At 42.2% G+C, this 26269-nt stretch overlaps 1 protein-coding gene across 2 annotated transcripts in view; it reads right to left on the reverse strand.

Moving 5' to 3' along the window:
• Positions 1-26269, reverse strand: part of LOC126267265 (glutamate receptor 1-like) — a 1125091-nt gene that overhangs the window by 906877 nt on the left and 191945 nt on the right. The window lies entirely within an intron of this gene.

Here is a 26269-nt window from a genome sequence, read left to right on the forward strand (position 1 = left end):
GTTATACAACACACAAATGTTTACGTATAATCCGTACGACATTTTTGATCATTACTTAACTAAACAGACATGGTTTAATCACTTATTACTTTTTATTTCACAAGTAATAGATTTAACAAATATGGTAACAACTTACCTCGACTTGTTAACAATTTGCCCCAAGTCGGAGTAAGCTGTTATTTTACGACTTCTGACATTAAAACATTATTACTAAAAGAATATCACAACCAATGACCCAAATAACTGTCTTCATAAGTTACATACATACTTTAATTTTGATTGCATCGCATGAATACAAAATGAAGTTAACTAAAAATTGGAAATTGAAGCATATAGGTAGTCTTTCTACCCTCAACTCATTTCCAAATGGAACTGGGAAGAAACAGGGAAGGAAAGGTATCCTCATTGTATGGTCGCTTGCGGAGTATGTACACTACTGGCTATTAAAATTGCTACACCAAAAAGATGAGGTGCTAAAAACACGAAATTTAACCGACAGGAATAAGATGCTGTGATGTGCAAATGATTAGCTTTTCAGAGAATTTACACAATGTTGGCGCCGGGGGCAACACCTACAACGTGCTGACATGAGGAAAGTTTCCAACCGATTTCTCATACACAAACATCAGTTGACCGGCGTTGCCTGGTGAAACGTTGTTGTGATGCCTCATGTAAAGAGGAGAAATGCGTACCATCACGTTTACAACTCTGATAAAGGTGGGATTGTAACCTATCGCGATTGCGGTTTATCGTATCGCGACATTGCTGCTCGCGTTGGTCGAGATTCAACGACTGTTAGCAGAATATGGAATCGGTGGGTTCAGGAGAGTAATACGGAACGCCGTCCTGGATCCCAACGGCCTTGTATCACTGAAGTGCACGTCATTTATGTTGGCGGCCGAGTTTAGGTTCGTTCTGCGCATCTGACGTCACAAAACAGATTCAGCCAATGAACAGAGAACGACGTTGCCAGATCTCGACTGCAGTGCAGAGTACGGACGACTGTCTTCAGTTTTAGAAACGTTCAGTCAAAAATAAAGTAATAGAACAAAAGCTACGTCTTGATAGCAGACTTTCTTTTAGAGAAAGTTTGAAAAAAGCATTCTTTACACCAATTGCTTCATATTCTATTAATTAATTAAACCAAACAAGTAATAAGACTCCTAATTCAGGCGATAGCAAAGAAAGGTGTTTGTATCAATCTCACGAACCGCTTTTCGCAATAAAGAACAGCGGTAATTGTTTATTTCCTATTGTACTTCTAGGAAGCGTGAAAAATTCGTAGTCATACCAACAGTGTTTGTCAGTATTTTGCGTGTCGTCTTAGAGTCCTCATGGAGTGAAGTTGTCAGACGAAGTGTGCTAGCGCAGCCGGCATGGTAGCTCAGCGTGTTCGGTCAGAGGGCTAGCTGCCCTCTGTAATAAAAAAACTGAGTGAATGGCTCAATAACGAACTGAAACGGGTGTCCTTCGACGTCCGCCTCGAGCAGATACAACGAAAGAAACCGAACAAAATGAGATTAAAAAAAATAAAAAAATAAAAAAGAAGCGTAATGGCTAACGTGTTGGGATTCTATGTGAAAGGTTATGTGTTCGAACTCTAGGCAGTGCATAGTATTTTCTTTATTTAAAAACAATATTGAAGTGCCTTACTTCACGAATTTTATTCGTTTGAATGCAACTTTTTTTAAATTTCTAGTGCTTTGTCTCTTCATTAACCCTTTCGCTGCTGCAGACATGTGCTCCCCGCATTCCGCTCTGTGCGCGATTTTGTCATCACTGCACTTTTCACCTGTGCAGACACATGGTGTTCCCACTGCTTTGACACATTTATCATTCGATTTCACAAAAACTATTTGGCCCAAAAAATTGATTTTTGCACGTCTTCTTGACTGATACCTTCCCCCCCGTAAATGACTATTTTGTTTCGATGTTCAACGCAGTTATTGTGCAGCATTAAATGTAGTAAATAAAATTTTTGTTACGGTCGCGAAAGATGGAATATTTCTCAATATTACAATGACACCTATGTGGTACTTAAATTATATTAAATATTGTTATACAGTAAATTTTATATGAAATTTAGGTATCTTGTCCGCATTTCATTCTCAGCGTTGCGGCAAGTAAAATCTACCATACGGAAAGCATACGCTATGGGCCTTTACCTCTGCAAACTCTTCAAAATTTCGTGCAATGGTTTACTATATGCATAATAACTGCTTTCAACATCGAAACAAAATTAAGTCATTTATGGGGGAAAGGTATCAGTCAAGAAGATCTGTAAAAATCTAATTTTTGGGCCAAATATTTTTTGTGGAATCGTATGATAAGAGTGTCAAAGCAGTCGGAACACCATGTATCCGCACAGGCGAGCAGTGCAGTGACAAAATCGAGCACAGCGCGGAATGCAGGTAACACACATCTTTGTAGCAGCAAAAGGGATAATGCGGCCGTGGTGCCTTTACTTCATGAACTGCGCGCTCCCCCCTCAACGTAAGCTTGCGAACTATGCTATACCATGGCGCTGCTTCTCTTGGCGCGTGCGTCTTGTGCAACTGGCAACGCAGCAGTCTCCCGCGTCTGGGCGGGCATGCGCGAGCCGCCAAGGTAAAACAATTGAACTATAGCAGTCGACATGACAGGCATCTTATCCGCATGCCTGTAACGGATCGTGCAGCCATGTCTCGATCCCTGAGTCAACAGATGGGTACCTTTGCAAGACAACAACTATCCTCACGAACAGTTCGACGACATTTGCAGCAGCATTGACTATCAGCTTAGAGACCATAGTTGCGGTTAAACTTGACGCTGCATCACAGACAATAGCGCCTGTGATGGTGTACTCAACGACGAACCTGGCTACACGAATGGCAAAACGTCATTTCTTCGGATGAATCCAGGTTCTGTTTACAGCATCATGATGGTCGCATCCGTGTTTGGCGACATCTCGGTGAAAGCACATTGGAAGGGTGTATTCGTCATCACCATACAAGCGTATCACCCGGCTTGATGGTATGGGGTGCTACTGGTTACGGGTCTCTGTCGACCTATTGTTCGCATTGACGATACTTTGAACAGTGGACGTTACATTTCAGATGTGTTACGACCCGTGGCTCTACCCTTCATTCGATCCCTGCGAAACCCTACATTTCAGCTGATAATGCACGACCGCATGTTGCAGGTCCTGTATGGGCCTTTCTGGATACAGAAAATATTCGCCTGCTGCCCTGGGTAGCACATTCTCCAGATCTCTCACCAATTCAAAACGTCTGGTCAATGGTGGCCGAGCAACTGGCGCGTCACAATACAGCAGTCACTACTCTTGATGAACTGTGGTATCGTGTTGCAGTTGCATGGGCAGCTGTGCCTATACACGCCATCCAAGCTCTGTTTGACTGAATACCCAGTCGTATGAAGGCCGTTATTACGGCCAGAGGTGGTTGTTCTGGGTTCTGATTTCTCAGGATCTATGCACTCAAATTGCGTGAAAATGCAATCACATGTCAGTTCCAGTATAGTAAAAAAGATGGTTAAAATGGCTCTGAGCACTAAGGGACTCAACTGTTGTGGTCATCAGTCCCCTACAACTTAGAACTACTTAAACCTAACTAACCTAAGGACATCAGACACATCCATGCCCGAGGCAGGATTCGAACCTGCGACCGTAGCAGTCGCATGGTTCCGGACTGTATACTATATTTGTCCAATGAATACCCGTTTATCATCTGGATTTCTTCTTGTTGTAGCAGTTTTAATGGCCAGTAGTGTATGTAGCTATCGATGTGGGTCATCACCATCATGTTGAAAGTGAATTTACATGTTTCACAGCGTAACGGTGACAGATTTAATGTTAAAGTGACGAACGGATACGAAATTCTCTCTTCTTCAGCTGACTGATTATTCGTAACAAGTTGTTCGTGGTATAAGGTGCGTTCATAGGTTAGATGGCTCTTTTCACCAAAAAAGGCAGTCTAGCGATCTATCGCCGCAAACTTTTAAAACGAATAGGAATTTCACAAGTCAGGGACGCGAATTTCCATTTCCTATAAGCGAGGGGTATTGCTTATTGTCTACGAAACGACTTTGATGAAAAACACACACTATTTCAGAAATGCACCAAATCCACAGTAACACATTTACATATAAAATTCTTTTATTATATATATTCAACTTTTTTAATGAAATTCGAAAATTTGTTTTCAAAAAATAATGTATGTTTCTTTTTTTCAGAAGGTATTCAAGAGATTTCTCGAAAAATTTCTGTGCTTCATCTCTTTTATATGTTGTAAGATTCTCTCTTGAGATTTTGGGAATAGGTCAAATGGGAGAACTTTAATAATTTTTTTAATTATAATTCCATAAGTACAATTTTAAATTCATGCAAAATTCCAAACACTTTACCCCATATCTCAGCTTGCAATCAGAATTTCAAAATTTCCTCCTAAGACATCGTTAATTAGGCTGGCTCTCAGCACTATGGGACTCAAATGCTGTGGTCATTAGTCCCCTAGAACTCAGAACTACTTAAACCTAACTAACCTAAGGACATCACACACATCCATGCCCGAGGCAGGATTCGAACCTGCGACCGTAGCAGTCGCACGGTTCCGGACTGCGCGCCTAGAACCGCGAGACCACCGCAGCCGGCTCGTTAATTAGTTCAGAGAAACATGTGTACAAAATTTCATAATTCTAGCATTCATAGAATCTGAGGAAAAGGTACATAAACTTTAAAAAACAAACTTTTCAGGAAACGCAATTTAAAGTTCAACCTAACTTTTTCCTTATGTCACATCTGCAGAAGGCACAACATTTGTACTCAGGGTCGTCTTTCCCTTCGAGGCCTCTCTTCTGGTTTCTTTTTGTCTGTCTCCTTTCCTTTACCAGGTCTTCACATGAGTTTTCAACTGTAGAGACGCGCTGTAAATCTATTTTTCTCAGGATGTCCTGAGTAAAATTTCCTACCTTGAAGTCCATTCTTTCTAATACATTCATCCTCCTGATGTCCCAATCATTAAATACAATAACTGCATCATAAGCTGCAATTCTGACAACAGTAGCAGATGAAAATGTGTTTTTAGGGCATCGTTTCCATATGAGTGAATTTAGGGACTCATTTGTATTTTTGGTTTTGCCATGAACAAACTTTTGGAGAAGTGCAGGATCGACCAAAGATGATCTATAAAACCAAATAGTATGTATCACGGCCTTCTAGAAGTATCCCGCACACGTTTGGTTGAAAGTAATACACAGAATCGTCGTTCACTGAGCTGGTATTGAAGTGCTGGTTCAAAACGTGGGCGTGGAAGCACGGCCAGGTCACACTTTTAATTAATTTTCAGGCACTTAGGATGCGATTTCAACATTGAAACTTTGGGAACTTATTGTCCATGAGTTGCACTAACAAATAAAAAATAAATCGAAATTGACATTTTTGGTCAATTTCATCAACGTCCCCCCTTACAAATTAAACGATTAAATTTGTAAGCAACCTGGGAGTATTAAGGCTAAGGAAAGTTCGAACTCTAAGACAGGGTTCATCAGCCGTAGTGGCTGCTCAGTGGTGGTGCGCCAGTCTAACAGCAACCCACCAGGTGTTCAAATGGTTCAAATGGCTCTGAGCACTATGGGACTTAACATCTATGGTCATCAGTCTCCTAGAACTTATAACTACTTTAACCAAACTAACCTAAGGACATCACACAACACCCAGTCATCACGAGGCAGAGAAAATCCCTGACCCCGCCGGGAATCGAACCCGGGAACCTGGGCGTCGGAAGCGAGAACGCACCACACGACCACGAGCTGTGGACCCACCAGGTGTTCCCAGTGGGTGAGAGAGCTGGAAAAGTGGTGGTCTGGAGAAAAGTCTAACACCTTTCGAATGGAAATTGTCCTGGATGGCTTGGGAATCTGCAGTCTTCTTGGAAGATAACGCCACAGACAGCTAAAAGAAAGGGTACAACCACCAACCGTAACAGTTAAGAGTTGTAACGACTGGTAAACTAATCATACAAACTAGCGGTGATCATGCTGTGCATCCAGTGGCACGCCATACCAACACGCGAAGTGCTGTGCCCATATGACGATGGGGAATGCAGTCTGGCAACATTCGTATTCCTCGATGTCGCCATATATGGGTATTTCCATTGTGTTTCTGTAAGCAGAACCGAAAGATCTCAGAAGACAATATGGCGTGACTCTTGTATACAGGGCCAAATGATGCCTTTTTTGCCAGCGTTGTTGAACGAAGCACCTCTCTGCTGACATACCAATAGAAGCCTCAACAGCGGTCACCATACCAATAGAAGCCTCAACAGCGGTCACCATACTGCATATATCGTCGCACTGTCTGTCTCGGTTTTTGTCTTGCTGCAAACAACCCGATTTCCTAACTCAACGTAAGTGACATGTGGTGTAATCCTTCCTTCGGTTAAATCACACGAAACTTCACCACGAACAGCAATCAAACAATTTTATTGGCAAGACAAGAAATAACTTGACACATTTGGTGTGAACACAAGAACCAACTTCTGAGGAACGATAAAATAACTTTTTTCTTGACGGAGTAAATGCTCAAACTACGATCCAAAAAGTGATAGTCACAGGCTAAAGCCGTATAAAGGCTGTATGAATGAATAAAGGCTGACGCTGTGCATGTATAAGAGGTACAGCAACGCAGAACACCAAGTGACGGCAAAACCAAGAGGATTTGATCCTGACGCCCCATCGTCCAGGCGAGGTCGTCCCCATGCGACTGGCACCACCGAAACTGACGATTGCCGTTATGGTGTGGGCCCAAGTAGTCGTCTCGCGGAGAGACACTTCTGTTTGAATGGCTCAAACTTAGTTTCGGCGGAAGTAGGAAGTAGTTCGGCCTGCACGTGCGCCTTGGAGCTGCTACAGGTCCGGCCACTGATGCCCGTCCTTGTTGATATGCTAGCAAACTGGCCCGTTTGAATTTCCACTTCGCGCGGACGGGAGTACAGCCGCCGTGACGTCTGTTACGACGGTTGATGTTGGCGGTTGTTGCACTTGTCGCTACAGCGGCGTGTTTGTACGATCCTGCACAGCTGAATGAACATGTACATGTATGTCTGCGATCTCGGGCGCTCTTCACGTGGGGCCGTTGAGATCCTGCAAGGCGTTGATTGCGGCTCTCCTGATCCCTTAAATTGCACATTTTCGTGACAGTCATGGAATACCAAACAACGCGAACGGCAGTTATGCGAAAAAGATAAATCACTGTCTCCACGGGTCATGATACAATCGCTTTAGAATTGGGATAAGTACGGTGAGCCGTGGTAAAAATTGCTGTTTTGAAGAGCGCGCCACAGCGCGTTGTGTGAAGCAGTCCCCTCCGTTTCTGGCGGTGGCGCCGCTGTGGCAATCGCAGCTTTGGTGTCTCCCTCTGGTGTGAAAGGGGAAGTGTTGTCTGTTCACGTGCATTTGAGGGCTGCTATGAGCTCGCCAGTCGGTCAGTCTGGGTCAGTCTCTCGTCACCAGCTTGCTAGTTCCGTCTCTCATCCGCATTTTTTTAGGCAGTTAGTGTCTGTCTGTCTGTCGTTCGGAGTGCTAGTATGTCTGTAGTTCGGATCAACCTTTAAAACCGGCAAAATGAGAGTTTTTCCACTCCGCCAGTAACAGAACTCAGCGAGTGGTCGCCCAGTCGGTGTTTAGTTCCTGCGTCTGAGTCTGCGCGATAGGCCGTCAGTCTGCTAGAGTTTGCTCAGGTAATGGTCACTGGCGGTTGGATCGATCAGTTGGTCGGTCGCACACTGAGAAACAAGATGACCTATCCGTCTTGAGCGTCGGCGCATGTGAGGTCGCCACGTGAGTCCAGTGGGCCGCGGCGTATAGCGAGGGGTAGTGACTTCTCGATCGACACGAGAGCAGCAGGAGTCAACTCACGACATCAGTCTGGCCGGTGCGAACTGCGACGCCGTGAGACGGGAGATCGGCGCGCCTTCCTGCGTCCGTTGAAGCGGCTGGCAACGGACGGTTCGGGAGAGCGATTTGGGGGTGCTGCGCCAGGTCTTCTCGAGAAATCGCAGTTTATTGGAAGTTAAGTGATTGGTGATATGTTGTTTGATTTACTCTTGTTAAATTCTACTTGTTTTCTTGGTGAGGTCACCAGCCATTTTGCTTTGGGTTCGTCCCTCCATTCTTCTCCGTTTGCCCACCCGCGAGAAGATGGTTGTTCATAAATTGGGTGGTCAGTTTTTCCGTTGTGGAGTAAGGGCGGGCTAGAGCAACCTGCGGTTCGGGTTGTTCGGTAATCTCCCTATCAATCTGAACCATTTCCATCCATCCTACGGGGGGGGGGGGGGGGGGGGGGGGGGAGTGCATAGTGTGTGTGCTTGTGTAAATTGTTAAAACTCTTAGTTTAAAGTTATGTGGTATGTTGCAGATTTGCACCAGTGTAGTCTTTCAGAGGCTATTGTGAGCGGTCGTAACTACGGCTGTGTCAAAAGGGAGCGGCAAGGTTCTCTGCCCGAAAGCTCATACAGTCAAAACTGGTTCCTTTCTGCCTCTGAATAAATTGTAACTTTGATATTTATAGCCTGCATTCTGATTATAATTTTAAATCTGTTTCTTTTAAAAAATGCTTTTAGGCACTATTAAAGTGAATAAAATTCCCATTTGTTAAAAGGAATTTGGTTATGATTTCATCAGTTACTCCCTGGCAACTACTTCCATGCTTACATAGTGTGATTAAATGTGTTAATGTTCTTGATGAATCGCTAGTAAATAAAAAAATTCTTAAGAATATTCTTTAAAAATAAATCACGGTTCATACGGCGGACAGACGATTTTCCTTCTTACACGAGGCATAACACGATCTTCTCATAAACAATGTATACTGGAATGCGTTATCCGGACGAGTAACCCACTGTGTAAAGTTATATTAAATATAGAATTCAGTGAGCACTTGCTCTGAAGTGTTAATCATTTGCATATCCAAGCATGGTGCTCAGGATATACCCAGTACACATAACCACTAAGTAAATGAAGCTATGTAGTTTAAGAAACGTTTTCACTCTGACAATTGATGTATATATGCAGACTGAAGTGACGAACGAAAATTTCTGTCAAGGCTGGGATTCGACCCCGAGTCCCTGTTCAAGTCTCTAGAAACATGTAGTTCCATTTGATTAAAGAACATATGCCAAGTTTTTGAGGCAGGAGCCCCCGTTTCGTTCGCTGCTGAAGCTCTATTCCTGTACAGTTGGATAGCCTCTGGATACTGTTAGATTTTATGGAAAATAGCAAGTGGGCTGAGGAGTGAATAGGAATTTGTAATGAGGAGGGAGGATTGCTAAGGTAGTCCGTGCAGCTGTGAAAGATCAGTGCGCCAAGGTGGCTCTTTTGTCATGTGAGCTGAAAATCTGAGTTCGAATCCCGGTGTTGGAACAATTTCTCCTTCATAGCTTCAGTCTGAATACCTGTATCTCATACATACTCCGAAATCCACCGCACGGTGTGTGGACGAAGGCACCCTCAACCTCTAATAGTCGTTTACTTTCCCGTTCCTCTCGCAAATAGAGTGAGGGATCCGTAGACTGAGGGATCCGTATGAGCCGTAATTTCTTGTATCTTACCTTCGTGGTCGCTACACGAAATGTCTGTTGGAGGCAGTAGGATTGTTCTGCAGTCAACTCTAAATGCCATTTTTCTAAACTTTCTCAGTAGTGTTCTTATTCCCTCCAGGAATTCCCACTTGAGTTCCCAAAGTATATACGTAACGCTTGCATGCTGATCGAACTTACTGGTAACAAATCTAGCAGCTGAACTGTTTCGATATCTTATTTCAATCCCGTCTGGTACGGATCCCTCGCACTCGAGCAGTACTCAAGAATAGGTCGCACTAGCATATTATATGCGGTCTCCTTTACAGCTGAACCACTCTTTCCTAAACTTCTCCCAGCAAACCGAAGTCTACCGTTCGCCTTATCATCAAACTCATCAGATGCTCGTTCCATTTCATATCGTTTCGAAACGTTATGCCCACACATTTTAAAGACGTGACTGTGACAAGCAGGACACTACTAATCCTGTATCCGAACACTGCAGCTTTGTTATTGCTACTCATTTGCATCAACTTATATTTTTCTACATTTAGGGCCAGCTTCTATTCATAACACCAACAAGAAATTTTGTCTAGGTCACTTTGTATCATCCTATACTCACTCATCTTTGACACGTTCCAGTAAACCACAGCATCATCAACGAACAAGCGCTGATTGCTCCCGACGTCTCCGCCAGGTCATTTATGTATGCAGAAAACAGCCCTATCACACCTCTCTGGGGTACCCCTGATGTTACCCCAGTCTCCTATGAACACTCGCCTTCGGGTTCTACAACTTTTTCCGAGTCAGTCAAATATCTGGGAGACTATTCCGTATGTAACAGTCTGCAGTGAGGTACCGTGTCGAATGCTTTTCGGAAATGGGAAGTAGCGGCAATATATTGGCGGTAAACGAACAGATCGGACACAGTCGTGGATCTCGTAGGGGAGGAAATACAGACCTTGATAGTTCAAAGCCCGGAGAATGAATTAATGGCAAAGGGAGTGAGACAACCATATTGTATGCATTCTTCCCCAACACGAGGGAACGACTGAGGATAAAACTTGCTAATCCCAGCCGGGACATGGTTCATTTCTTAACCAGCCAAGGTCCGTACCCCACTTAATTGCTACATGTAAATTTCAGTCAGAGGACTGAATGTGCATTCGGAGAGAGACTCCAGAACAATATTTTTTTACTGTGACCGTTGGTCGCAGGGAGGATGCGTAGAGCACTCACGCGTTGACATAACACAACCACTCAGAGAACAGACCTTGTGGACCGAGCTCAACGGTTGTGCAGACGGACTCACTAGAGTACTGACAGAGTATTTGCAGCGACGGCAGTTCAGGCAGCTATGAGCACAGGCCGCAAATGATTCCACAGACAACACTAGCGTTGCAGATGACAGCAGTAGCGGTAGCAGATCAGGCAACAGTGGCAAGGGCGGTGACAGACGACTAAATGTAGGGCCACCAAAGTGTCACGAGTACACGTATTCGTAATACATAAATACTAGAGTTTAAGAGAAGTGCAGAAATAGAGGACAGCACGTAATGTTACGTAAATTAGCCCAACGTAGATGAAGAATCACGCCATTTGAGGGAGAGAGGCTCTGTATATTGCTGAGGCACTCGCCCTCGGATGGAGAGTGGTAGCAGACGGGGCGCAGGTGGCGAGGAGCGAGAGGCTCGGTGCTTCCTGGGCAGCATTGGTGGCTGCGTCATGTAAATTTAAACTCTTCTTATCTTTATAGTGTTACTACCTTCTTAATGCATAAACTCTTAGTTTTATGTATTTCCGTTTCCTAATTGGTTTTAAGTTCACATGTTTTTAAAGCTGAAAGATTTTTAATCTTCATTATAGTAACTAGAAATCAAATAAATTTCATATCCTCAGCAACTGAATTTCCGGAACGCTTTTGACACTGTACCACACAAGCGGCTCTTAGTGAAATTGCGTACTTATCGTCTCAGTTATGTGACTGTATCTGTGATTTCCTGTCAGAGAGGTCACAGTTGGTTGTAATTGACTGAAAGTGATCGAGTAAAGCAGATGTGAGTTCTGGCGTTCCCCAAGGTAGTGTTATAGGCCCTTTGCTGTTCCTTGTCTATATAAACGAGTCTGGAGACAATCTGAGCAGACGTCTTCTGTTGTTTGCAGATGACGCTGTCGTTTATCGATTAATAAAGTCATAAGAAGATCAAAACAAACTGCAAAACGATTTAGAAGAAGTATCGAAACTGTGCGAAAAGTGGCAGTTGACCTTAAATAACGAAAAGTGTGAGGTCATCCACATGAGTTCTAAAAAGAACGCGTTAAACTTGGATTACACGATAAATCAGTCTAATCTAAAAGCCGTAACTTCAGCTAAATACCTAGGAATTACAATTACGAACAATTTAAATTGGATGGAACACAGACATAGAAAATGTTGTGGGGAAGGCTGACCAAAGACTGCGTTTCATTGGCAGGACTCTTAGAAAATGTAACAGACCTACTTAGGAGACAAGCTTACCCTATGCTTGTCCGTCCTCTTTTAGAATACTGTTGCGCGGTGCAAGGAAAAAAATGGTTCAAATGGCTCTGAGCACAATGGGACTTAACTTCTGAGGTCATCAGTCCACTAGAACTTAGAACTACTTAAACCTAACTAAACTAAGGACATCACACACATTTATGACCGTGGCAGGATTTGAACCTGCGACCGTAGCGGTCGCGGGGTTCCAGACTGTAGCGCCTAGAACCGCTTGGTCACCCCGGCCGGCAGTTGAAAGAAAGGCAGCACGTTTTCTATTATCGTATAATATGGGAGAGAGTGTCAGGATTTGGGATGGACATCATTAAAAGAAAAGCGTTTTTCGTTGCGACGGTTCTCACAAAATTCCAATCACCACATTTCTCCACGGAATGCGAAAATGTTTTGTTGACACCGACTTACATATGAAGGAACGATCACAAAGATAAAGTAAGGGAAAGTAGAGCTCGTACGGAAAAAAGATATAGGTGTTCATTCTTTTCGCGTGCTATACGAGACTGGAATAATAGAGAATTGTGAAGGTGGTTCGATTAACCCTCTGCCAGGCACTTAAATGCGATTTACAGAGTATCCACGTGGATGTAGAAGTAGAATTACGCATCATTTAACATTGTCAAAACATAACCCTTCTTAATAACTACTTGCCACTTCTGCAGTTGTTGCATGCCGTCTTGTTGGCGTAACAAGTTTAACGGCCAGCAATGAAAGAACTAAACGGAGACGGTACCCGTATGAGAACTAGCGTTGTGTATGTAAAATTATTCACGAACTGTACAATCAGTGGGTGCTGGACTAAAGAACTTGTCATGAAAACAGCCTGTGCTGGACCTCCAACGAGGACAGTGCATCAAACATGACCCCTGTCTATTGTAACAGATGTGCAACCTCGCTAAAGATAGACCACCGCTTTTCTCTACCGCTGTACAACCATTGTTTAAGACATCACTCCAGACGGTACCATGAACGTACCCAGTCTGTACTCATAAATCAGCAACAGACAATCAGGTAGACGAGAATACGGTAAGGCTGAAACACTAGTATACGCATAAATCGGCAACAAACGATCTGACAGACATAAATATGGTCAGGTCGAAACATCACATCACGTTGTCTTATGCTACTAAAATGTGATGTAAGGGGCAGCAATTCGTTATGAATTGAAAAACAATGATTTTTGGAAAACTATAATTAATGTTTTCAATCACACATGCTGTAGCCAACTATTAATATTCGGAGTACAAAGGAATACAAACAGCTGAAGCGTCAAACGTTTCTCATTTTGCTACGTTCAGATTTTCAGTTATTTAATACGATTGTTGTTGCATAACTTATTTAATACGTATGTTCAATCGTCGTTACTATTTTCCTTTTATATTTTAAATAACAGTTTTTAACTGAATTTGATTGCTATGTAATGTTGGTATAGGTAACTGTGTATCCTAAAACTTAATGACTAGCAGCCCACATGGAACATGAGTTCTGCTGAGCCCCACAAACCATGTCCGCTTCATTTCAAAACAGACACCCCATACAAGCAGTATCTGTGGAGTTACTCAAGTTATACTAAAGCCGGCGCGGAACCGATGGGTAGTAGAGTGTAGAACTAATCCGGGAACTGGTAAAAATGTTCTTATACCTTATAGTTGCGGAATAATTGCAATGTTTTATCTGATTTTTTGTAATATTTTTATTCATAAGGTGTATTTTTTCATTTTCCTTTGCTTCTCTTTTGTTCTACTCTTCTTATTCTGTTAAAGCCATGTTTCAATTTCAGTTGTTAATGTTTTCTTTTCGTTTACTTTTCCTATTACTGTGTTTCCTTTTGCTGCCTTCTGTTCTATTTGTGGCAGTTTTATTTTCCTTCTGCCCATGACATTATTCTAGTTTTGCAGCTTTTTCCCCAAAAATCTCTTTCCAATACTTATTCTCCTTTCCTCTTCCTCCTTTACAAGTCTTTCCTAAGTTAACCCCTTTCACTGACATGTCTGGAAAGATGTTTGGTGGGTCTATTGTCATCCATTCAACAAATATGTCCAAGAACCAATAATCTCCTCTTGTATATATTTTCTTAGATGTTTTCTGTGTTCTGATAAATTTTATCGGTAATTCCTCATTTCCTAATTGCTGCATTCCTCGGGATCTAATATTTTGCGTATAATATATCTTTCTAAATTTTCTAATTTATCAAGCTTATAATTTAATAATAGACATTCGCTATTATCGTTTTTCTATTGTGTTCTAAAACTAATTTTAAGTTTTTTTAAATATGTATTTTTTAATTTTTTTGCGGGTATTCTTAGCTACACCATACGCTTTTTCCATCTAGAATATATAACAGTTACTTCAACAATTTTCTTGCAAATTCTTGTAAATTCTCTTCTCTACATAATTTAATTTTTTATCTTTTGTGTTTGCTCAATAACTCTTACTAACGCTTTTGGACCACTTTTTACATTTGTCATAAATTTTGTTTTCTTTGCAGAGACTCTTAAGTCTGCATTGTTGGCTTGCTTTACATCATTTGTCACGATATCAGAGAGTACTGCAAAGTATACCCAAATGCTAGACAATTTATTTCAACATCTTTGAATTGTGTTCCTAGCAATTGTGTTGACATTTAAGATTCTGTCAGTTTTTATTTCGAAATTCTTACAATTTTGAAAAGAAGTGAATAGAAACTGTCGCCTTGTCAGACATCTACTTTTATTTTGAAATACAAACATATTCTACTCGTAAGTTTCAGTTTTGAGATTTTTGTCTGTCAGAATTTCTGATTGATCAGCTAACTTATTTTTTATCATTCCATTTACCTTCCATCTCAAAATTCTAAAAACTGTACTGTTACCAAGTTATTTAAGATATGTCTGCTCGATCTGTTTTAAGCAACAGTGGAGTTAAGTCATGTAAACGAGTAACTCAATAAATGCAAAAAGAACCCGAGTTATCTGTCATCGCACGAGTCCATCCTGCGCCATGCATCCGTCTGCCAAAGATATTGGTTCTCACTGGCCTCTGCATTGGGGGCGACACCTTTCGCTAAATATCGGAAATCCTTACAGGATGTGCTGTTGGTGATTACTTGCACATTTGTCGTTTGTGTTTCGCAGTGGATCTTAGCGGTAGTGATGGTGCAGTGCACAATATCTAAGTGCTCCTCTAAAATACGTTGTTGCATACAGAGTGTGAGCTACGAGTGCAAATGGAAAAGTTCTTGGTTACGCTGCAAAACGCTAGTTACCTTTGTATTTATCCCCATTTACGACAGTGAACTCCGTCCATAACCTCTCCAAGCAACAGACTTTTCCTGAATTACTACTCTGAAGTGTCAGAAAAATATTCGTTACGGCTTTCATAACTTTTACGTTGGACTAAAAGTGTGTTTAGATGGCTGGGGAATGGGGAACAATGGAGTGAATGGGAATATTTATTTCACTGCGAGTCACGAATTTAGAGTAGCTGTCATAGCTTTCAGAATTTTTCAACAACTTCGATATTTATTTCAAATAATTTCTATGTCTTTGCAATAATAGTTTTAGCAGACGCTGACGTAAACGAGCAGTAAATCGTAGTCAACTAGTAAGAAGTATCACCATCCCTCTCAATTTACCAAAGAGTTTCCTCACATGACCTGTACGACCATTCTGCAAGCGTCACACAGCAAAGAAATTCAGTCTATTCTCTCCTTCATCTGGCAAAGATAAAGCTTTCAGACCACTAAACAATATAACATTACACTTAGAATCAGTACACGTTTATACCTTGCTTTGTCTAACTGTCTATTTTGGACCGGAGTAAACATTGCAACAATTGTCGTCGCACAGCCTCTTTTATGCTTCAAACAAGTCGAAAATGAGATTAAACGTTACAAGTGCTAAGTAAAATAAAACTTCACGCCTATGATGTAAAGTAAACAATTTTGTTCGTGTCAAAAAGTGCGCGTTTGGTCTGAGCAAACTTTAAAAGTAAATCAACTGGGCAAATAACTCAACTGTATTAAAACGGCGCTAACGACGTATTCAAATACGCTATTCTGCACGGAAGAGTAGCAAACAGCGCAGACAGCAGTCGCGGCAAAATGGGCGGCGTTTAGCGGGTCCAGCAAATTATTTCGCCACCAACTCCTGGAAGAATTCTGCATGTTTTAACATCAGGTCTTTATTCACCGCGTCGGAAGTTGGAAAATTGTGGGGAAAGAAGCACTTAATCTTTCGTTCATGCTAATTAGATTGCAAACTCGGTGAAAATTTCTGGAGGTCAGCGTTCTCCCGCCAAGTTCTACAAATTTATGCAGAACTTACGCCACAGAACTCCCGGTCCGAATACCGTGTATCTGCGGTTGTGGGCTGAAAGAAATTAGTTTCCCTTTGAAAGTTTTCAGATCTCTGCCTCAGCCTAAAACTTACAAGTTTCCTTACAGAGGGAATTATATGATCAGCGCCCGATCGCACTTGCTGTAGTATATACTACGGCATTTCTTGTTACAATGTGTTGCTACTTGCAAGGGGACCGCGCCTATTCTTTATCACCGATATCGTTCAGATGTATGGTATGTGGAGGGTTTGGCCAGAAATGAAAGTGGCCAAAGTGGAATCTCCATATGACAAAGCAATAATACAAAATACCATTTTTGGTGCGGGTAGGGCGAGGTATGAAGCATTCGTGTTAGATAGTTTCAAGGCAGCGGCTGGTGCAACAGAAGTGCAGAACGGTTATCTGAGGGTCGCGAGGTCGAAATCAGTTGTAGAAATATTTTTTTTTGTTTCCGATTTTTACTTTACTTACACTGCAACTGAACCAAAATAATGCTCAATATTATGTTAATATTTTCATAAAAGTCGTGAAAAGGAAAGATCAAACACAGCAATGTCATCATCACTTCATCAAAATCTGGGAAACTCATAACAGCATTATAGAAAAATGTTTACTGATGTTATGAAGCAGCGTGTGCAGCAGAATTTTTTTTTCTTTTAAATGATGCCTGCCGAAGAGAAACAAATCCACAACAATACGCCGAAATTTTTCAAGCTGACGGTCTGCCACCAATGTGAAGGTAATTCACCCCAGCTACCCCCCCCCCCCCCCTCCCCTGCTATTCATACCTGCGATGTCCATTTTTATTGTAGGGTGAAGAATTTCGTCAGAAAGCTTTACAACTAATCGTAACTCATATCCAGAGAAACTGAATCAAAATACAGTCAACTGTACATCAGCAGCTATTCACAACAGTATTTGGGGGAATGCTGTGTTACCCGTGGTTTGTTGCTAAACTGCGCGATCAGAGAACATTTTATAAATGTAAGCCAAGTTTGTTTTCCTGCAGATACTTTAAGCAGTCAAGTAACTGACAAAAAACGGGCAGCGTTTATAACATGTGCAAGATGCCAAGAAAATTGTTGCTACCCCTGTACTTACGATAAAGATCAGCGGAGCACTTGCAAATCACTAGCTGTAAAACAAAAAAAGTATCTAAATTTATACACCAAGTTCTCGTGTTCGGCAAATAATCCTTCCCTGGAAATGTGTTTACAATGCAAAATTTTCATTTGTCTATTGTTTTCATGCTTTCTACAAAAATATTAACAAACACAATATAATGAACATTATTTCGGTTTATTTTGCAATGCGAAGTTCCCTAACAGGGACTGAAACTGCGACCCTCTTATAACCGGTCGGGACTTTCTCGGCTCTCCAAGTGCTGCCTGAACATAACAGTAACACAACTTATTCATGCCTCGCCTGACCCACACCAAAAATGCTGTTTCTTTCCAAACGCTTGACCATCTGGGGCTTCCACTTCCGCCACATTCATTTGTGACCAAACCGTGCGTATACCATACATTTGGACGAACTCGGTGATGTAGAATAGGCACGGCCTTATTATTAGTTACAATGATCGAGCAAAATTCGAGGACAGTCTAATCTGAGGTTCCAAGTCATGATCCCCTAGCTAACAGGTAGTTAGTCTGTCGCTATTTGAAGCAGCACACAACCTATCTTCAGCCACTGGTTTTGCCAGAGCAGCAGAGTGCAAATTCATTAAAACAAAACCTGTTAAACAGGATATTCAGATTCGTTCCCCTGTGATTATCACGGAAGAATCTTATTCTTTACAGATATGATTTCTATCTTCGTAATGCATCTATCACAAAACGCCTAACACAAAAGCAGCAAAAGAAGGAATGCGAAAAACAACTTCCCCAAAAATTACTGTCAAAAGTCAACACTATATAGTCATGAGTCATATGATTGGTTTGGTGCTGCCCGCCACGAATTTCTCTCGTGTAGCACCTTTTTATCTCAGAGCAGCATTTTCAACTTACGTCCTCAATTACTTGCTGGATGTTTTCCAATCTCTTTATTCAAATGGTTCAAATGGCTCTGAGCACTATGGGACTTAACATCTATGGTCATCAGTCCCCTAGAACTTAGAACTACTTAAACCTACCTAACCTAAGGACTTCACACAACACCCAGCCATCACGAGGCAGAGAAAATCCCTGACCCTGCCGTGAATCGAACCCGGGAACCCGGGCGTGGGAAGCGAGAACGCTACCGCACTACCACGAGATGCGGGCAATCTCTGTATTCCCTACAGGTTTAACCCTCTACATTTCTCTCTAGTATCATAAAAGTTGTTCTCTGTCAATGTTCTTGTCAATGTTTTCCATATAGTCCTGTCCTCATCGTTTCTGCGGAGAACCTCATTTCTTACCGTATTAGCCCACCTAATTTTCAACATTTGTCCGTAGCCACACATCTCAAACTCTTCAACTTGTTCCCGTTTTCACATCGTCCATGTTTCCCTACCATACAATTATATCCTCCTAATGGACACTCTCAGAAATTTCATCCTCAAATTAAGGCCTATTTTTGGTACTAGGAGACTTCGCTTGGCCAGGAGCACTGCTTCCCAGTGCTAGTCAGCATTTTATATTCTCCTTGCTCCGTCGATCATGTGTTATTTTGCTACCTAGAAAGCAGAATTGCATAACTTCGTCTGTTTAGTGATCCCAAATTCTGACGTTGAGTTTCTCGCTGCTCTCATTTCTGCTACTTCTCATTAGTTTCGCCTTTCTGCGATTTACTCTCAATCCATATTCTGTACTCATTAGACTGTTCATTCCATTTATCAGATCCTGTAATTCTTCTTCACTTTCAGCCGCCCGCATCTCGTGGTCGTGCGGTAGCTTTCTCGCTTCCCACACCCGGGTTCCCGGGTTCGATCCCCGGCGGGGTCAGGGATTTTCTCTGCCTCGTGATGGCTGGGTGTTGTGTGATGTCCTTAGGTTAGTTAGGTTTAAGTAGTTCTAAGTTCTAGGGGACTGATGACCACAGATGTGAAGTCCTATAGTGCTCAGAGCCATTTGATCCACTTTCAGCGAATCTTACCATTGGAATTTTCCTACTTGAATTTTAAACCCACTCTTTTCCCGTAATTTTATCTCCGTCATTGCTTCTTCGATGTATAGACTGAACAGTAGGGGGCGAAAGACAACATTAGTGTCTTACACCCTTTTTAACCCGAGCACTTTGTTCTTGGTCTTCCAGTCAGTCTTATTGTTTACCCTTGGTTTTTGTACATATTGTATATTAAACGTCTTTACCTATAGTGTAGCCATATTTTTCTCAGAATTCCGAACCACTTGCACCATTTTATATTCTCGATGCTTTATCCAGGTCGAAAAAGCCTATGAACACGCCTTTATTCCTCTTCAGTCTAGCTTCCGTTACTAAGCATAGTGCCAAAACTGCCTCTCTGATAATTTTACCTTCCCTGAATCCAAACCGTTCCTCATCTAACAAATCCTCAATTTTCTTTTCCGTTCTTCAGTATATTAACCTTTTCAGCAACTTGGATGCTTGAGCTGTTAAGCTGATTGTGCGATAGCGCTCGCACTTGTCGTATCTTACAGTCTTCATAATTGTGTAGACGGTGTTTTCCGAAAGTCTGATGGTGTATCTTTAGTCTTATACATTCTACACTCCAACGTGAATAGTTGTTTTCTTGCCACTTTTCAAATGATTTTAGAAATTTTGATGGATCATTATCTATTCCTTCTGCCTGATTTAACCGTAAGTCTTAAAAAGGTCTTTAAGATTCCGATCCTAATATTAGGTCCCCTATTTCCTTCCTGTCGTCTCCTGTTTCTTTTTCTATCACGTCGTCAGTTAAGTTGTCCACCTCATAGAAGCCTTCAATGTAGTCTTTCGACCTATCCACTCTCGTCTTTGCGGCGCTGTATTAGCCGAGCGGTCTCAGGCGCTGCAGTCATGTACTGTGCGGCTGGTCCCGGCGGAATTTCGAGTTCTTAGGATACTTTAGATTAAGTAGTGTGTAAGCTTAGGGGCTTAGCAGTTAAGTCTCATAAGATTTCACACACATTTGAACATATTTTTGAACTATCGTCTTTGCATTTTACAGTCTAATTCCCATTGCAGTCTTAATATTACCGCCCTTGCTTTTAATTACATCGAAGATTGTTTCGACTATTCTATGCGCTGCAGCCACTTCACCTTTGGTCCCCTGCTCGTCGTCTTTATTTTATTCGTACGTGACTTGTATCTTTGTAGTCATGAGTTTCACTGAGCATTTTTGTAATTCCTTCCTTCGTCGATTATGTGCAGTATTTTCCTCGCGGTTACCTTCTTTCTACCTACGTTCTTCTGTTCAACTTCCGTGATTGCTATTTCTAGAGATCGTCTTCAACTACGCTGCCTACTAAGCTATTCATTACCTTAGTAATTATGGCCTCGAAGAACTTAAGCTTATCTTTTCGTTCCTTATTTTTTCCATATCCTACTACTTTGGACAATGATTCTTCCTGACAAATTTCTTAAAATTCGTGGTAAGGTCTTATGGTACCAAACTGCTGAGGTCACCGGACGCTAAGCTTATATACTATTTAATCTAACGAACTTATGCTAAGGACGACACACAAACCAATGCCCTAGGGAGGACTCGAACCTCCGACGGAGGGATCCGCGCGGACCATGACAAGACCCCCATGACCGCGCGGCTACCCAGCGCGGCACGAATTTCTTAAACTTCAGGCAACTCTTCATCATTACAACACTATGATTTGAACCTATACCTGCCCCTGGCTACGTCTGACTACAAAATATTTTATTTCGGAACGTCTGTCTGACCTCGACGTAATCAAACTGGAATCTTACTATATCTCCTTGGCGTTTCCAGTTATATCTCCCCCTCTTGTGATTTTTGAACAGTGTATTTGCTATTACCAACTGAAATATATTGCAGATCTCATTTAGTCCTTCTAGTCTCTCATTCATATCACGAAGACCATATTCTCCCGTAACCCTTTCTATAAATCTTTCCCACAACTGTATTAACGTCCCCGTGATTTCCTTTTCATTTATATACTGAGTTCCTCTGTCTATTTACTTATGGTGTTTCTCTATCTTTTCATCTTCTGCTTGCGACGTAGCCATGTATATCTCAATTATTGTGCCCGGTGTTTTGCTGTCGATGGTGACGAGAACTTCCCGGGTTCGATTCCCGGCGGGGTCAGGGATTTTCTCTGCCTCGTAATGACTGGGTGTTGTGCGATGTCCTTAGGTTAGTTAGTTTTAAGTAGTTCTAAGTTCTAGGGGACTAATTACCATAGATGTTAAGTCCCATAGTGCTCAGAGCCATTTGAACCATTTTTTGTGACGAGAACAAGCCTGTCACAGAACTGTTCACAGTAACTCTGTCTCTGCCCTACCTTCTCATTATGCCACTTTCTGCTACCACTGATATTACCCTACACTCATCGGACCAGAAATTCTTGTCTTGCTTTGTGATTACAACTCAAAGACGTCATCGTTATTCCACAGGAGATAATATACTATAATACATAACAAAAGTTATTACCGATTCATTACATAGATGGAATTCTGGAGAGTCAGGTACTAAACTTGATGAGAATACAGATTTATGCAAATGTAAGTCAGGCAAATGGTCAGCTATATGGGTATCTTTTAACTGAAAAACTACACTATTGGCCATTAAAATTGCTACGCCAAGTAAAAACGGGTATTCATTGGACAAATATATTATACTAGAGCTGACATATAATTACATTTTCACGCAATTTGGATGCATAGGTCCTGAGAAACCAGTACCCACAACATCCACCTCTGGCAGTAATAACGGCCGTGATACGCCTGGGCACTGAGCCAACAGAACTTGGATGGCTTGTACAGGTACAGCTGCCAATGCAGCTTCAACACGATACCACAGTTCATCAAGAGTAGTGACTGGCGTATTGTGACAAGCCAGTTGTTCGGACACCATTGACCAGACGTTTTCAATTGGTGAGAGCTCTGGAGAGTGTGCAGGCCAAAGCAGCAGTTGAACATTTTCTGTATGCAGAAACGCCTGTACAGAACCTGCAACATCCGGTCGTGCATTATCCTGCTGAAATACAGGGTTTCGCAGGGAGCGAACAAAGGGTAGAACCACGGGTGGTAAAACATCTTAAATGTAACGTCCACTGTACAAAGTGCCGTCAATGCCAACAAGAGGTGACCGAGACGTGTAACCAATAGCACCCCATACCATCACACCGCGTGATACGCCAGTATGGCGATGACGAATACATGCTTCCAATGTGCGTTCACCACGATGTCTCCAAACACGGATGCGACCATCATGATGCTGTAAACAGAACCTGGATTCATCCGAAAAAATTACGTTTTGCTATTCGTGCACCCAGGTTCGTCGTTGAGTACACCATCCCAGGTGCTCGTCTCTGTGATGCAGCGTCAAGGGTAAACGTAGCCATGGTCTCCGAACTGATAGTCCATGATGCTGCAAACGTCGTCGAACTGTTCGTGCAGATGATTGTTGTCTTGCAAACATCCCCATCTGTTGACTCAGGGATCGGGACTTGGCTGCACGATCCGTTACAGCGATGCTGATAAGATGCCTGTCATCTCGACTGCCGTAGGGATCCAGCACGGCGTTACTACCCTCCTGAACCCACCGATTCCATATTCTGCTAACAGTCGTTGGATCTCGACCAACGCAAGCAGCAATATCGCGATACGATAAACCGCAATTGCGATGGTCTACAACCCGACCTTTATTGAAGTCGGAAACGTGATGGTATTCATTTCTCGGCCTTACATGAGCCATCACAACAACATTTCACCGGGCAACGCCGGTCAACTGCTGTTTGTGTATGAGAAATCGGTTGGAAACTTTCCTCATGTCAGCACGTTGTAAATGTCGCCACCGGCGTCAGCCTTACGAGAATGCTCTGAAAAGCTAATCATTTGCATATCACAGCATCTTCTTCCTGTCGGTTAAATTTAGCGTCTGTAGCACGTCATCTTTGTGGTGTAGCAATTTTAATGGCCAGTAGGGGATATTTGTAAACCAGTTGAAACATTTCCACACCATAACGATTAATCGCTAATCTATGATATAATCAAGTAACAAAACTATACAAGGTTCCGCTGTCGTGTCTCCCCATGCATGAAGTATCATTTGAAAAAAAAATATTTCGCTAGGCTACCGTACCGTTGTTATCAGTAGTTGTAGAAAGATGGTGTCTGGCTCGATTAGGACTATGATTGTCGGCTTCAATCGCACATTATTCTGAGAGACACCTTGAGGATCGGGAATCCATCAGCTCCTGTCAAGTGACCTGTAGGAGGGGCACGGGCATATCAAGGAGGAGAAGAAGGTGAAGTAGATTAGTGTTTAACGTCCAGCCGACAGCGAATTCATCAGAGACGGAACACAAGCTGCGATTAGCGAAGGATGGAGAAGGATATCGGTGGTGCTCTTTCGAAGAAACCATCCCGGAATTTGCCTTAAGCGGTTTGGGGAAATCACGGAAACAGACCTGTGAATTTCAACCATTTTAATATTTTTTTAGCAGTATGTGGCGAAATGAGTGTATTTGCAAACGGCAATGTGGTGTTAAATCTGTGACACTACAGATGCAGAAAGATCAGTAAAAATTATACAATGAGAACATATTCTCGTCCACCAAAAGTTCATTTCTACGCGGGAATGTGAACCAAATTAGGATATTCTTATGGCAGTTCTGCCATACAGACCTGCAGGTGCCTTCGACTCCGACAGCCTAGCTCGGTCTCCCCCGGAACATGCATCTGTACTCGGTAACCATCTTGTGGTGTGGGGTTCTTCGCGTACCATTGTCATTCACACATTTCGTGTTCCTATTGTCAATGGCACGAGAACGAACTACTGTCGTTAAAACTGTGCATGAATTCGATTTTTTTTTTGTTGGTTTTATCGCCTTGCTAATTTCGCAAGTTATAAGTAAGGCTGTGTAACATCTTTTTTTTTCCCCTCTTGCAAATTAAAATCTCAGGATTTTGATTTTAAGAAATATCATGTTGCATAATTAATGGGTTAAAAAACGCCTTCCATCACAACTTCTCGTGTTTATGAAGTACGTGATGCATTTCGTCATTTGTAATTTGCTTTAATAAATTTTTTATGAAGAATTTATTAAGACCTGAGTCCGAAATGCGTCATGTTCTTATTAAAACACGAAAATTTGTGACTGAACGTATTTTTTTATTCATATCTGCAGTGTATTGATTAGTCACGTTTGAAGCTGTGAAATATGGATAAAATTATAGTGTTATTCTTCCTGCGTTTCCTACGTGAGTTTAACGAGAATCTCATAGAGTTATTGAACTGGATTCACTAACTATCGACGTTACGCAGTGCTCGTCTGTGCATTTTTCTTTATACCCTCTAACCATAGAACCTGAAAAAGAGCAAGAATGCCGAGAAAACTTCATGAATCAATTAAGCTAATATTTTGGAGATTATATCATACATTACGGAACGAAATGAGTTAATCGTATTTCCTTTGTATTCCTCCCACGAATCTCAGTGAATTTGTTTTATTTGGTCAACGATTGCACTTTAAATACACAGGAGTAATCATATGAAGCGATATAAAGATAATAACTATTCAAGTGGTTCATCGCCAGTCGTGTAGGCAAATTAAGAGGTCATTTCGTTCATTTAAGCACATCACGTTTTCTAGTTTTTGCTTACATTTAATTTTAACACTAAGCGTTAGTCTCATAGAAGTCTTCTTGTTTGTACCTACAACGTTCTGACACGCGACTCCGTGTACAAAGGCATCTTCCTTCAACAATATCATGGAGCTTTCGGCGTCATCCATCACATCGTTCATATACTGAAGAGCGAAAGAAACTGGTACACCTACCCAATATCGGGTAGGGCCACCGTGGGCACGCAAAAGAGCCACTATACGACGTGGCATAGACTGAACTAATATCTGAAGTAGTGCTGGAGGGAGCTGACACCATGAATCCTGCAGGGCTGTCCATAAGTCCGTAAGAGTACGTGGGAGATTTCTTCTGAACAGCATGTCGCAAGGCATCACAAATATGCTAAATAACGTTCGTATCTGAGGAGTTTTATGGCCAGCGGAAGTGTTTAAACTCAGAAGAGCGTTCCCGGAGCCACTCTGTAGCAATTCTGGACGTTTGGGGTTCGTATTGTCCTGCCGGGGTTGTCCAACTCCGTTGGAATGCACAATGGACGTGAATGGATGCAGGTGATCTGGCAGGATGCTTACATACGTGTCAGAGTGTTATCTAAAAGTAACAGGCGTCCTGTATCACTCCAACTGCACACGTTCCACGTCATTACAGAGCCTCCACCAGCTTGAAGAATCCCCTGATAACATACAGGGTCCATGGATTCATGAGGTTGTCTCCATACCCGTAGACGTCCATCAACTTGGTACACTTTGAAACGAGACTCGTCCGGCCAGGCAACTTGATTCCAGTCATCAATAGTCAAATACCCCTGTTGACGGGCCCAGGCGAGGCGTAAAGTTTTCTGTCGTTCAATTATCAAGGGTACACGAGTGGGCCTTCGGCTTCGAAAGACCATAAAGATGGTGTTTCCTTGTATGGTTCCCAAGCTGGCACTTGTTGATGCCCCAGCATTGAAATCGGCAGCAATTTGCGGAAAGGTTGGACATCTCTCAATTTTGAACCATTCCCTTCAGTGGTCTTTGGTCCCTTTCTTGCAGCATCTTTTTCCGGCCCCAGCGAAGTCGGAGATTTGATGTTTTACCGGATTTCTGATATTCACGATACGCTCGTAAAAAGGTCGTATTGGAAAATC

Source organism: Schistocerca gregaria, chromosome 4 (genome assembly GCF_023897955.1).
Source record: "Schistocerca gregaria isolate iqSchGreg1 chromosome 4, iqSchGreg1.2, whole genome shotgun sequence".
Classification (NCBI taxonomy): domain Eukaryota; kingdom Metazoa; phylum Arthropoda; class Insecta; order Orthoptera; family Acrididae; genus Schistocerca; species Schistocerca gregaria.